Source organism: Hermetia illucens, chromosome 6 (genome assembly GCF_905115235.1).
Source record: "Hermetia illucens chromosome 6, iHerIll2.2.curated.20191125, whole genome shotgun sequence".
NCBI lineage: Eukaryota > Metazoa > Arthropoda > Insecta > Diptera > Stratiomyidae > Hermetia > Hermetia illucens.
In genome coordinates, this window is record NC_051854.1 from 47,619,472 (window position 1) to 47,630,923 (window position 11,452).

General features: G+C 44.1%; 1 protein-coding gene across 2 annotated transcripts in view; it reads right to left on the minus strand.

Annotated features, from left to right (window-relative positions):
• LOC119660381 (F-box/LRR-repeat protein 7) overlaps positions 1 to 4,939 on the minus strand; it is a 64,909-nt gene extending 59,970 nt beyond the window's left edge. Inside the window, exons 1-2 of one of the 2 annotated variants that reach the window (XM_038068904.1) lie at positions 4,296 to 4,939; positions 4,110 to 4,229 (exon numbers count right to left, since the gene is read on the minus strand). The gene's annotated coding sequence lies outside the window, so the exon portion shown is untranslated. Of the gene's footprint in view, positions 1 to 4,109 lie in introns of both variants that reach the window. The other variant, XM_038068903.1, reaches the window with a different exon arrangement.
• Positions 4,940 to 11,452: the final 6,513 nt, after the last annotated feature.

Below are 11,452 nucleotides of genomic sequence, written 5' to 3' on the forward strand. Positions count from 1 at the left end.
TAATTGTCTTTGATAACACATTAGACTAAGTTTATGTCGAAAAGCATACAGATTGGTCAAATCAACTTGTAGCATGCCAAAGCCTCCGCTTATCTGTTGGCAGCGAGGTTGACAAAGCTGCTGCACTTCCCCTACATTTTTCTGGTGCAAGAGCGATGGTTTCGATTTAACAGAATCTGTGGCATTGGATCAGTAAAACGGATTGGACAAAGTTCAATGAACTGCTTGGCAATAAAGTACAGTTCCCTAGATGATTAAGGGCCCCTTTGGCCCTGGAAGATGAATTGGAAGCTCTGAACTGCACAGTTTTAGAGTGCTATGAAGATGCTTGTCCTATTTCCCGAGGCCAAAGCGGTAAAACGGCTCCTCGGTAAAACCGAGAACTGCGAAAACTTAGGAAATCAACCAGGCGACTTCTGAACCGTGCTTGCAAAAGTAATGAGAACGAATACTGGTTAAATTTCAGGAACTAAAATTGTGAATATAAGAGGCTCGTTAGGTGTTCGAAACGAGACTCCTTTAGAGCGTACTGTGAGGAACTGGAAGGTGAAAGAGAGACTTCAAGGCTGTGCAGAGTCCTTAAACGGGATAAGTCGGCCAAGTTGGACTCTCTTAGAAAACCCGGCGGTACTGTCTCGAGCCCCAGACTGGCTTCAGTACAGAGCCTCCTGCAAGTATACCATCAGGGAGAATGGGTGAGAGAAGTGGTAGGGGGAGAGCTGACGGTTCTTGCAACCAGTTCAACACGCAAGTGCTGCAAGGGGAACTGGAACACTGCGAACGCGGCTGTTACCTATGAAAAGGTGAGAGCTGCCATATTGTCCTTTGAACATTTCGAAGCGCCTGGCATGGGTGGCACCTATCCGGCAATGCTAAGGGAGGGTATGGAGCGCTTAGAGCAACCTCTAAGAAATATTTTTCGAATATGTCTTGCTCTGGGCTACGTACCTTCCACTTGGAAAAAGGTTAAGGTAGTCCTCATACCGAAACCTGGGAAAGATGACTATTCTAATCCAAAGAACTTCAGACAGGTAAGCTTGATTTCATTCTTGTTGAAAGGTGTGGAGAGACTGGTGGAGCGTCACATTCGTGGAAACACACTTAGGGTGCGTCCTAAGAAAACCAAAAACCAAACTTAGTGAAAACCAACATGCTTACTAGTGTGGAAAGTCCTGTGAGTGTGTACTTTATTCTTTGCTTACAAAGATAGAGGATGCCATCTTGAATGGTGAGTACGCCATGGGGGTCTTCGTGGACATTGAAGGGGTTTTTGATTGCGCGCCTTTTCAAAAACTTTGTGATGCCACCAGAACACACGGTGTTGATTATGCTTTAATTAAGTAGATGAGATGGGTGTCGATCACTATCTGACCGCAGAAGCAACGAAGGGCTGCCCCCAAGGAGGTGTGCTTTCGCCACTTCTGCGGAGTATGCAAAATTTGCCAATACGCGCTCAAGCTTATGCTGATGACGTGGCTGTGCTTGCTGATGATTGGGATCTTGGAATGGTGTGTAGGAATATGCAACGTGCGGTTGATTTGATAGACAGCTGGTGCCTCAGACATGGTCTTTCAGTTAATCCAAATAAAACCACAATGGTTTTATTCACAAAAAGGAGAAAACTGGATGGAGTTTGCCACCCTGAGATGATGGGTACTACCAACTCTCCGAAGAAGTGAATTATCTGGGAGTCGCTTTGGATAAAAAACTTCTTTGGAACAAACATGTAGAGTTAAAGATGAAACGAACGCCCACAGCTTATGGGGTGTGCAGACGGAACTTTCCCTCGACATGGGGGTTTTTCCTTTGGGACAATATGCGACGGTTTTTCAAGCCGAAGTGTGCGCGATCTTAGGGGCGGCAAACTGGGTGATCGACAAGCTGTTGAAGGGCAGTCGCATCGCAATTTGCAGTGATAGCCAACCTGCGTAGTCCTTTGATCACCCCGAAAATCGTTCAGGAATGCAGAAACTGTTTGAACTTTATCTCGAGATTCAATACGGTGGAACTACTCTAGGTACCTGATCACTGCGGCGTAGAAGGGAATGAAATCTTGGATGCTTTACCGAAAGAGGAATCAATCTCCTCTATGCCGGGACCGGAACTAGCAATTGGAGTATCAGTAGCATTGGCTAAGTCTGTTTTCAAAAACTGGGAACAAGCTTCCCACAATGACAGGTGGCAGAGCCTAAATGCTGCTCGACACACCAAAATTTACCTGTCAGAACCGAACATGCGTAGTATTGTGGGCATTCTGACAGGCCATAATTCACTAGTTGGGCATATGTTCAGAATAGAAATTATTCAAGATGATACGTGTCCCCCCTGGAATGAGGAAGCGGTATACATGGAACAGTGCCCCGCCTATGGACGCATCAAGCATCCGAACTTTGGTGCCGATGTTCTCCAGTTGCGACGGGTAGCATCAAATCCACTAAGGGAAATCCTGGAATATGTTAGCGAATCCGGAATATTCCGTTAGATGGGGGTGTCGAGTACAATGGGCCAACACGGCCTGAGTGCTCAAAAGTTGTAGCTTCTCCCCCACCACACACACAAACCCTGTAGGAGGCAGAGTGGGCATTAATGGTCAGAGCTTTAACGACCGTTGATAAATTTGTATATCTAGGAAGCCTGATTTACCGACGGTGGTCCCGAATTAGATGTTGCCAAGGCATAAGCAACGCTAGATCCGTTTTCGCGGCCTTATTTAAAATGTACTTTGCTGATCAGATGGCAGTTGCGTTTAGTAATCTGGCTGTCATTGAAAATGTTCTTTTTTCGACATTGCTCAGGTTGTCGGCCACGTCCTTAAGGGATTTCGCTGAGTCGAAGTGGATCGATAGATGGAAGCGACTGAAGGCTCTATTACCTGCTGCGAGTCGTGGTGAACTCCAATACCGACCGAAACCCTTTGGACAATCAATGTAGTGTACCCCATGGGCAAAGTAAATTATTATTACACTGGTGAGGGAAACAGGAGCTTCCGCGTACACCGCATTATCAAAGAACTTGCGGGTAGTCACAAATCCTTCGATGGGCCTGTGAAGCACGCACACGATCGACTTTTCATTGACTATGATGACCGCCTGAGGAAGTAGAGAGACTGCTGTCAAAAACAGTAGGTAAATAGGGAACTTTGTATGCCAACCAAGGGTTTGAGCTGTAGAAAAATCGGGTCCGGGAAGGAAGTCGTTCGGGTCTGGCGTGAAGATTACGGGAGTTACCCGGTATCCGGACCCCTGAGCAAAATTCGGGCCCGGGCGGAATTCTCACTTTTCCATACCCTCTTGTTACGTCTGTAAAGCCTCCATGAAGACGTTGACTTCGACTCAAGATATGCATTTCCAAAGTTTTGACTTCGATGTTGCAGGAACGCGGTAAATAGGAAAATGGGTACGAAGATGGGGAATAGCAACCATTGTTGGGCGAAGGTGGTTCAGGGACACCAGGGACACTTTGGAAAGCAGTTGAGCTTTGGTTAGCAAGTTGTTTTGAAACGCTTACGAATGATAAGGAGGATACTCGCACGTTACGTCCGGGTTTGAGTGCTGTCTAGTGGAGATATTTACATTTCGAATTTCACCCAGTTTTAAACAAACATTTTCTTTCGATAATAGCCATTAGAAAGTTGATAAAAGTCCCTTCATTTCAAATGTATTTTCCCAAGTACTTAGCATGCATTCAGTAGCACCGCTGCGGTTACCATCTTCCATCTAGTAATTGTTATTTTGCTGCCAATAACAGCGACAATATTAAAACTGACAACGAACTGTCTTTGAAAGAATTCGACGAAACAACTTTATGCCATGATTGGAATTTATGTTGTCATCTCGGTTGGGATCTCATCTTGTTGGGCCACTAGTCTTGCAGCAGTTAAGACACCTTTAACGCAGCTTGAAGCGGTCGCAAAATTGAAGTCGAATGAGAAAGAAATCATGATAAGTATTTCCATGGAGACTGGTCCATTGGAAAATGTATCTCGCAAATATTTTACTTGTTATGCTGTTAGATGTGTGCCATAAATGCATCTATGCTGTGCTTTCATGTCGTTTGTCGTTATTGAGCACTACAAATTGCACTGTAGATAGGTATTAGTCTGGACTTGCCTTCTATTCCGTTGCCATGTTGCGCTCTTGTATAATCTCTTCGCTGTGATGGATATGATGACGAAGATCGGATCGATGTATGTTGCCCAGAGCTGTTCGATAGACTGATCTATTGGAGATCTAGGCAGGGAATCCAATATGAGGTACTGTCTACTTGACTTATGATATTATCCCAAATATGCTGACCAGTTGTCGGAGTAATCCTTGGATTTGAACTTATATCCGCACCAGTGGACGTTAACGATTAATGGAATTTCTATACCGGACACTACTGCACTCCACTTGGCAAAATTGTATGGAATTTTTTCACTATCTGACAGTCGAGCCCACTTTTTGAATTTTCCATTGATCACTACCGAGCGATTGCATCGATCGAAAAGAACACACTTTTGCCTGAGATATGCAACACTGAAGATTGAGTTAAACCACAAAATTAGGAGCTGTAATGAAATGCACTACCGTCAAGTTGCATTCAACATTGTATCGAGTGAAACCAGATCAGGTCCTAAATGCGACCCTTCCGGCATTCCATTTCATCACCACACAGAGTTGCGAAACTCGTACAGGGATCGAGGGAAACAATATATTTTCCAGTTTGAGTGCGGAAGGTAGCGCGGGTTCGAAAAGCGATTGAATTTTTTGTCCACCTTTTACTATGTTAGCAAAACTGATGACGATGACCAGCGATCGCGCCGCGACGGAACGAGGTGTGAATTTTATGGCCGACCACTAGAATTTCTGTAGTACATTTCTTTTGACAATCATAACGAATGGTGGACCTCCCTACGTATTCAACACCACAATCTTTGCCGCCGTCATCTTTGCACAGTCTTTTCTTCAGCACTAATACTAGAGTGCTATTGGTGGTATTCCACATTAATGCTATTTGGTGTCATGATCATGCGCTCTTTGGCTCTCCATGGGGTAACACAGAGTTTTCAAACATTTGTGAAATTTTAAAAATACGATCTGATGAAAGTTTCTTGGGTTAAGTATTACTTAGTTACATATAGATCGAAAGTAATCTTAAGAAGGCGGTGTCTTAAATTATAGTGTCATTTTACTGCCGCTGTAAATCGGATAACTAGAGCGGCAACCGCAGTTTATTTTTGGGTCGAAGAAAGGTTTGTGAAAAATATCAGCTCCCCCAGAACCTTTTTCAAGTTTGCAACCTCTGAATCCGTATCTTCAACTGCTGCTGCTTACAAGTAACTTGCTCTGGTCACATTCAACAAGAAAAGATCGACTTCTGCAACGAGCAAACATTTACCTGTGTAAGTTCGTTCAGGTGATCTTTCTCTAACTCACGTGCAGTAATACCTGTTGGAAGATACTTGGGCCATATCTGCTGGCAGTCGCCAAGAAGGTGACCACAAAGGTCTGCTAGTTCGCAAGCATATTCCATGTAGGCCCGACTTAAAGGTGTGTTCGGCTTGAATCCGCGTTGTATTGAGATATTTGAAGTACAATGGCCTAGGTTTGGACCGCATTGCTATAAAATGTCTTTTAAAGTGCTGATCGAATGGAATGTCCATTGCAAACATACATGTAAACATTTTATATTCCTCAAAAACGGGCTTGTGACAGAATTTTATTGCGCTCAAACTCAAGGCTTTTCGGAGAGGTTTGGAGTTTTGTTAAGGAAAATTTACGGTCCCTGGTGTGGGATTGGATTATGATGGCCGAGAGATCTGGTGAGAAGAGTGCGGAATGGAATATGGACGAATCCTGTTGTCTAGTGGAGAGTTATTTGGAACTAATTTGGAGAGATACGATGAGTGCGAGAGTTTGAAAAGAAACGATGCTCGATCGATGCACAATAAAACGTTACAATTTTAAGATTTTCACCGGATGGCATGCTGTTAGTCTCTAGGGGATTAGTGAGATTTTGAGATTCCTCTTGAGAAAGCAACCAGCTAAAGTATGGGTATCTGCAAAGCATACTTTCCGGCTAATTGAAAAAAAATCCATTGGACTATTGCCTCAATTTGCCTCGACGGTTAACAAAATTTCTGATTGCAAAAACAAAAGACTTAAGCGAGCAACTTTTCCTACCAACTTACTTAAAAATGAAAGATTTTCTTAGGAAAATTGATTGTGAATTACAATGAAATGTTGTGATATGATGTTATCAATTTGAAAAATGTAAAACCAGCTGGAAATATAATGATTGATGTGTTAGCCAATTTATTGGTAAATTGATAAAATCGCAAAAACTTTATCGGAGTTGAAATTTTTTGCGCTCAATAAGCCGTCGTCATTTTTCATTGGGAGAATAAATATCTAATTTTAGTTAGAGACATTTGCACATTAGGATTATATTTGGAATAGTTAATTTTGGATTTCACTTTGATATTCGGTTTGGTTTTCTAATGAACCTGGGTTTCAAAGACCACCAAAGGGTCATCCCAGTTGACTGTTTTCTGTTAGAAAAGCAGAGGTCAACTTCTTCTTCTTCTTCAGCCTTTGTCCCGTTCACAAGCGGGGTGGGCTGGTCGTGACCGGCTTCGCCATTTGGCTCTATCGAATGCCTGATCTGGGTGCAATCTCGAGGCTTTCAAATCCCCATCTAGCGTATTAAGCCACCGTTGTTTAGGTCTGCCTTTTGGTCGTTTACCATCGACTTCGATGTTCACACCAATCCTGAGAAGTGAATTCTCGTTGGCACGAATTTCGTGACCATACCGTCGAAGACGCCTCTCTCGCAATTTTTCCACGATCGGTGCAACCCCATAACCATCGCGGATATCCTCATTTTGAATATGATCTAAACGTTTGACGCCAACGTAGCACCTTCGTCTCCATTACCGCAAGATGCCGTTTATTGTCTTTTATAGTCGGCCAACACTCAGAACCATAGAGAGCCACTGGACGGACGACATTGCCGTAAATTTTAGATTTGAGACGTTCGTTGATACGTCGATCACAAAGAACACCAGTTGTGGAACGCCACTTCATCCAGGTTGCGTTAATGCGTGAAGCAATTTCATAACGCAGTTCTCCATGGGCTGATAGCGTTGACCCGAGGTATTTAAATCGGTCAGTTCTGGGCAGATCACTGCCGCTGACAGTGATTGTGCCTTTTCATGGGGATCGGTCGTCAAAAATTCAGTTTTGTTTAAATTCAATCTGAGACCGTGTTACATGAGGCGATCATTCCATTTTTGGACAAGTTGCTCGAGATCATTTTTGCTATCAGATGCTAGGAAAACATCATCTGCATAAAGCAGTGTGTAGGGCGCTGGACGTTAGATGTCCCGTGTGACGGTGTCCATAACAAGAACAAAGAGGAGTGGTGAGAGGGTGCTTCCTTGATGAACACCAATGGAGACACGAAGCGGTTTTGATACACCTGCCATACTTCGAACTTTACTTTTCGGATCATGGTAGAGCAATTGGACGCAGCGCACGAGCTCTTCTAGCACGAAGTGTTGTCGAAAAGTATACCAGATGAGTTCGTGTGGTACACGGTCAAACGCTTTCTCTAGATCCAGAAAGGCAATGTAAAGAGAGCGATGCTTCTCACGGTGTTTCTCCATGAGTAACAGCGCAGCGTGTATGGCGTCAGTAGTTCCGCAGTTCTTGACAAATCCGGCTTGATTCACAGTTATTTCAACGATTTCGCGAATACGATTGTCAAGAATGCATTCAAAAATCTTCATGGTATGGGAAAGTAACCGGATCGGACGGTAATTTGAACATTCTGCTGGACTACCTTTCTTTTTCCATATTAGAACAGTGATACTTTCTTGCCAGTCAGATGGTGTTCTTCCTTCCTGAATAACCTGGTTAAAGAATTCACTGAGCGCAGTGTTGGTCCCAGCTCTTTGCTGTCCAGAGCTCAAACGCGATGTCATCAGGTCCTGTTGCTTTCCCCGACAGCATTTGTTTTATTGCCTCCTCGACTTCAGTTGTGCTGACTGTGAAGCCCATGGTGTTTTACGTAGGCACCTGTCGTGAAACTTAATCCTACGGTCCTCTTCAGACACGGATTGATTTTGTGACCACAATCAGAGCCCCGCTGAGACAAGCAACAACGGTACCAGTCTATACCAAGTGCATGGCTTAGCGTTCATACTGGTGGATGCAAGAATTACTTAAATCTCTACCGAACTAAAGAGTACAGCACCCGTGTTCATACGCAACACCACGTCGAGGCCCGAAGGTCTCTTCTCGCTTGAGCATAACCACAACCATCATGAAACTCCCACTAGGGGGGCCAACCGCAAATAACCGAGCTGTCCTCACATACAGCAGGAGTTCACCCGAAGTATGTGAGTCCAGGGGCTTTCCCGGTTCCCATGGTACCAGTATACCCCTGGTAAGGTTTCGTGACCAATTTGCTACTTCAGATGAGTCCCCGTGCAGACTCGGGTCTGATCGCCCTAATTAGGCCTTTGGAGCATTCGTCTACTGAATCACGGCCGCCAAACCAAAGTGATTACAGCGTCTCCCGGTGCCACCACTATAGAGGTTCTCCTCGGCCATTTGGTTTTGGTTTGGCCGATAGGGTTGCCACCCCATCTTCCTCGCCGCCATCTCTGAGCACCAGTTGTGCTGACTGGTGGAACTGGTCCAAATGTCGACAATGATTGTGGAAGTGGAGGATGAGCAAATTCTTGAGTTGAAATCTGCTCGAAATATCCTCGCCATCTATCCGTTCCGGCTCGACGGTTGGTAAGCAAAGCACAGTTTTTGTCATTAAAGCAACAGAAGTGTTCGATATCCTGTGTGCTTTCGTTATGGCTTTTGGCAAGTCGATACAGATGTCTCTCGCCATCCCGAGTGTCCAGTTTATCGTAAAGATTTTTGAAACCGCGACCGCTTTCTTTGCTTCCCGTTTGGCATTCTTATAAATTTGCCAATTGGCAGGCGTTTTATCGTCGAGAAGTTTGTGGTAGAGGCGTTTCTTTTCACGGACCTTCTTTTCAACGCCGTCATTCCAAAGCCAAGTATCTCGGTTGATGTACCGCTTACCCGGCTTGGTGACCGCAAGGGTTGCAGAGGCTGCTTTGTGGATCGTGTCTTTCATTTGGTTCCATGATTCTTCCACATTCGTAATGGTCGGCATTCGTATGAGTGAGATCGTTTCTTCTTTCTTCTCACCAAATCGACACCATTTAATGCGCGGCGGCCAGTGCGTTCCTCACGCTGTTTTATCGGTGGCTTAACTCGCAGGAAGGCAATCAACGGCTGATGTTGAGGTGCGATGGTCTCATAGGGAACGACTTTGTAGTCAGTGACAATGGTAAAATGTTGGCGTCTTATGAGAATATAGTCGATTTGCGTTTTACTGCTCCCACTATAAAATGTAGGAAGATGAGACAATCGTTTGGTGAACCATTTATTCATAAGTGCAAGGTCATGGGTGTCCGCAAAATCGATTATACGCTCGCCACCCTCATTGCGCTCTCCGAACCCCTTTCCCCCATGGCACCTGTTACCGTCTGCCTTTTCACCCACATGACTATTAAGGTCGCCGGCAATGGTTATATAATCGTCAGCAGGCACGTGATAAGTCTTTTCATCGAGAAATTGCCAGAAGGCATCTTTCTCGGCATCAGGTCGACCTGTCTGTGGTGCGTACGCGGTGAAGAAGTGAATATGTTAGTGCGATCAGCTGATATAATGTTGAGCTTCATCAGCGGATCATCAAATCGTTCGACTTCTTTAATGGCATCACGGAAACCCTCTGAGATGGCAATGCCAACACCATATTGAGTGTGTCGGTTACCAAAATAGAGAAGTTTATAGCCATTTTTACCGCGTTCGCGTTAAATGTCGCAGCTTTTGACACCAGACCACCGGGTTTCTTGCAGAGCGCAGATATCAATGTGCCTTCTTCGAAAGGCTCTGGTGAGTTCCTCGTTTTTCCAATCAGGGTACTAACATTTAGCGTGCAGACACGTATTTGTTTTGTTTGTTGTGTTCAGACTAACTTGCTTACGTTCTGATGCCGTCCATGCGTCAAGAAACCTTGCCCAGTTTTCGACAAGACCGGGGCCCCTCCTGCCACGTTGACTGAGGTGGACGCCCTAGCATTTCTCCGAGGCTTGTGACTCAATCCGAATCATCATGTTTGTAACGACATTGTATGCATTTTCTTGGTCGACCTGTCGTGGGGCCTGTCACCAAGAGAGGTCAGGTAGGGTTTAGCATAGTATACTCGATTTATCTCTTTCCCTGATCTCAGCATTTAATTTTTGTTTTACTGAGTATAGTACAGAGTACGTTGCCTCAAACCCTCCTCCTTTACCTGGGCTTGGGACCAGCATACTATGTTAATAACATGGCGGAGTTCGTCCCAAGAAAACCCTACTCACCTAAGACTCACTAAACGTTCTGACATTCAATTAGGAAACCAACTAATTAGTCCTCATACCGAATCGATATCTTTCCTGGCAATTATATTATCTTTACTTGTAGCTTCGAAACATACATACATATGTAATATATTAGTGTGGGAGTTGGTTTCTGCGGAAAATATAAAGGAATAATCCAGTAAATTGTGGAAGTTATCTAACTAGCAAATCCGCCTAATCAAGTGGACAAACAGAAGGAAGATCATATCCTTTTCTGTTCACATTAATGGGTATTAGTGTAACTCCCAGATCCATGCAAGGGTTTTACACCTTAGCATCTCAATGGATTGCACACATCCGGAAAATTGTAGTTTATGCAAACAGGATCCCGTGTTGATTTACACTAATGATACTAGATATCATGATTCGGAGGGTGTACATATGAGTAGAATTGCAGATGTAGGACCATATGTTACCTGGGCCATGGCAATAAGTTGGTCGTAGGAAATCAAGAAGTTTGACGTGGAGTTCCGTCATCAAATATTTACTCTACACTTCGTACCATGTGCCGATTTATGTCCTCCTCTCATCAAGGATGTTATATGGGGATTCTAAGATACAATGAATAAACATTTGCTTCACACGGAGCCATGTTGTATGTACTTTCACGTACTTTTGTGGGTACGTTAAGGATCTATGGGGGGTTGATGAAAGTGTCACTCACAATGGACAGATGGATGGATTAGATTCGAAGTGGTTTTTTTGAACGTGAAGCAGACTTTACTTAATCACTTATCGAATATAGCTTGCTTGCCTTCGTCCTTTCTGTTGTATCGACAATCGGAAAGTTCGATTTTTATGGGAAGGTAAGGAAAGTGAATGCGTACTTCTGAACTTGTTGATATGTTTGTTCAGTTCGGATGTTATTTTGTATGGTCCTCCAATGCTTTTGTTCCCCAAACTCATTAGCATATTTGTTAAAGGTGACAATCAAATGGGGAGCTTCTTTGTTCGTTGTTGTTTTTAAGGTTTTGTGTAAAC